At 34.5% G+C, this 3,788-nt stretch overlaps 1 long non-coding RNA gene across 2 annotated transcripts; it reads left to right on the top strand.

The window, feature by feature from the left end:
• Positions 1-756: 756 nt before the first annotated feature.
• On the top strand, positions 757-3,788 carry LOC126818844 (uncharacterized). 2 transcript variants are annotated; one of them, XR_007679356.2, is made up of 4 exons: positions 757-1,981; positions 2,196-2,508; positions 2,793-3,033; positions 3,310-3,788. It is a non-coding gene; the product is annotated as an uncharacterized LOC126818844 (long non-coding RNA). The 2 variants fall into 2 exon arrangements; XR_007679355.2 differs by lacking the exon at positions 757-1,981 and having other exon boundaries at positions 2,008-2,508.

The following is a 3,788-nucleotide window of genomic DNA, read 5'->3' as shown; positions in this document are numbered from 1 at the left end:
AAACAGCTCGTTATTCGATATTAGTTATTCACCGCTTGAATAACAATTTGGTTTTTTTTATCGAATATACGTCATTTAATATGTTTTCTAAGGCTACGGGATACTTTACATTCCATTATTCTATCGTTGTATAGTGATCGATTGAATTAAAACCTGAATTATCCTCATTAAAGATGCATGACCCACTTCATATGTGAATCCCGAATAACGAGGTGAAAAACGAATAACAAACAGCTCGTTATTCGTTAGTCACCGCTTGAATAACAATCTGGTTTATTTATCGACTATACGACGTTTAATATGTTTTCTACTGCATGGGGGTACTTTACATTCCATTATTCTATCGTTGTATAGTGATTGTTTTGAATTAAATCCTGAATTATCCTCATTAAAGATGCATGAACCACTCCATATGTAAATCCCGAATAACGAGGTGAAAAACGAATAACAAACAGCTCGTTATTAGTTATTCACCGCTTGAATAACAATCTGGTTTATTTACCGACTATACGTCTACTAATGAGTTTTCCACTGCTAGGGGATACTTTACAATCCATTATTCTATTGTTGTATAGTGATCGTTTTAAATTAAATCATGAATTATCCTCATTAAAGATTCATGAACCCCTTCATATGTGAATCCCGAATAACGAGGTGAAAAACGAATAACAAACAGCTCGTTATTCGCTACTTGAATAACAATGTGGACTGTTTTCGTCTAGAAGTCTTTTTGCTGTCTTTTATACTACTGGGGGATACATCCATCATTCTAGTCATGGCTAGCTGCATATTTGAATCACGAATAAAAAGCTGAATAACGAATAACGATTAACGAGGTGGCGTATCCTTCGTTATTCGCGAATAACGAGGTGATCCACCTCGTTATTCGTTATTCACCAATAACGAATAACGAAAAACGATCCAACTTCACACTGCCAGCCTTTATTCACAAATGTATCAGTAATAGCATATGGTTTTTTGTGTGATTACTTATTATCCAATGTATGTAGTAGATATAAAGCTTTCGCATCTTTGCTCATTTGTTAATTGTGTATGCTTGATAACGCATATTGAAATCTTGTCGAAACGTCGTGTGTGTTTAATATGGTGAGTATTTTATTTATAGGAATGTGTTATTGTTTAAAGGGATATTCCCAGATCGATTTTGGAGAATAAAACTGCTTAATTTTGTGTGAAAACCCCTTAAAGACATCTAACTTAGCCTCGCGCAACTACGAGTACCACAAGCCATGTGATATGTTTTCAAACAACTTCCAATCGTCGGTATTGCTCTATGTATTACGACTGGCATCCAGGTTACACGATACAACGTCTCTGGATAACACTATACAATGTTCTGCGCGCGCATTGACATTTCCGGGTTCCTTTCTGGGTTTTTTTTGTTCTAGTCCCGTGACAAATGATTCTTAGGTTTGATCGTTTTTGTTGTTACCGTATTCTGCGCTAAATATTTATATTATAGACATAGCCACAACTAAACGCCATTTGAATCTAGCGCGGAATTATAAAATATCCTATTTCATGTATCTCGAGACTCGAAATGTTTCACTTTTCATTTCGGAGTCAATCAGCCATGTCATGACAAATGTAAATTATAGTTTGTTACTATAACCATGATCACGGCTTCCTCGGTGCTCTTTTGGTCAATCTTTTGGATGGGTTGTTGTTTTTATATTTTTGTGTGATCAAATAGATACTTTTGATCTGCAAATAATATATTGTATACTATACTAAAATACAGAATGGATTCTTTGTAATTGGGAAGAGGTAATTAGTGATAGCATGGGGTTGTCCCGTATAAAAGGAATGGCAGATAATTTTTGTCAGATTTTGTCAGTTGAAAAACTGTCATTCAAAATGGTTGAGAAGTGTGTAAAGTGTAGTAAGGCTGTGAAGAAAAACCAACAGGCAATTTCGTGAAACAAGTGAGATCAGTGGACACACAGGATTTGTGGTACAAGTATGTCTTCTTTCTTTATGTAAGTTTTTTGACCAAATAAAAAAGACTATCTTTTGTTGAAAGACTTGAAAAAAGTAATTGTGTATTACAATGCGTATATTTGTTTTAAATTCAATGAAAGAAATCTATGACTAATGTATAAACCAAATGGCAATATCCTTGGAATGATTTTTGTTGATATTTTCACGAGGTGTGAATGTTTTGTTTTCTTCAGAATTGTTTAGAAATGTAGAGGCAGCAAAAGTGGGAAAGCTATCGATTTTTTTGTGCATTATATTCCGAGTGCATTGTAGGTGACACATCAAGTAATCCATCCACCAGTATTCCTACACCACTATCAAGTTCTGATGATATTGAAAGTTTTCCGGATTTGCCAACACCATAAGACCCATCCACAAAACCTTCCCCTCTACCAAAGCGTAGGAAAACTGTGCACAGATGTGTTGTGAGGCGTCCAAGAGATGTCACAAGAGACCACAGAAGAAAGCGTGGCAAGGTTGAGATTTTAGAGAATTGATGGATTGAAGGTATAAATAACAGTAATTTCTTTACTACCACCCTTATGCTGTCGTATGCTTACTGTAGATGAGGGGGTTTTGTAGTCCCCCGTTAAAAAACCCAGAATGATTTTGTTTAGAGCGCCAAATGACGGCAAACAGATAACTGACAAGTTTATATCATTTACATTTTGTATGGCATGCAAATACGTATAAAAACAAATCATTTTAATTCTCTGGCTGTTATGTGAGCTTATTTATTATAAAATTACAAAAAATATTTCATTACATATGATTACATTTAATATTTACAGATGTTAATATCACGACTGGATGATGAAAAAAAATGTAATTGCTGGTTGGCATAACAGAAAGACATCCAGGCTTGATATATGCGACAGATTGACAATTCCAGCTAGAGACACACCAGTCACATCCCTACCACGGACAAAAAATCCTGACTGGTGTTTGTGTAATAATTGTCAAGAAATGCCAACAGACAGAGAGAACCTATGTTGTAGGTTTTCGGCTCAAAATTGCTTATCTCCAAGACCGGTATGTACTTGTAATTTATAAAATCTAACATTTCATGCAGTGTTAAATTTTATAGTTGGAATATCGGTGAATTAACTGTTACTTTATGGTAACTTGTGATTTTATGACAACCAAATAATTTTTACATCAACAACTGGTATACTCAGAGACTCTTAATATTTACATTCAGGACAAACTATGTTTACAAAATACAAAAAAAAAGCATTTGTCAATAAACAACTAATAGTTATATAAATCTATAATATATTTATACATATCTTAACATTTTACTTTCAGGAAATTGATCAGTATTGTTTAGATGACGGGGTGCTGCAGATCGCATTACAAACAAGAAATTACATTTTTAGGCTGCCAGATGGCGATGAACAGGAAAGGTTTCGCCATCAGTTTATTTACTGGAGGCACGGTTGACTTGGAAGAGATAACAGACAAGTAATACCAAGCTGGATAGACTGCAAAGTAAGGAGGACGTATTACCATGGATGAAGGAGCACTGTTCAAAAGACCTACCAAAATTATCAAGCAAAACATTTCTGCGTTTAATCCTCAACAGATCTTGAACAGCAGATCAGATTTAAATCCAATGAAAATCGGATATATAAGACGCCGTCAAGTGTTGATTATGGTCTTGGCATGCTAATATATGTCTAATTAATAGTTTATATAACATTTAAGGCCTGAAGAAAGACCTGCAAATAGGAAGATTTACCTCTTACATAATGCATGTTTATTAAACATTGATGCTATTACACACA

This window comes from Patella vulgata, chromosome 4 (genome assembly GCF_932274485.2).
Source record: "Patella vulgata chromosome 4, xgPatVulg1.2, whole genome shotgun sequence".
NCBI classification, from domain to species: Eukaryota; Metazoa; Mollusca; class Gastropoda; family Patellidae; genus Patella; species Patella vulgata.
Note: the sequence above shows the minus strand (reverse complement) of the source record. Positions and strands in the feature narration are given on the sequence as shown.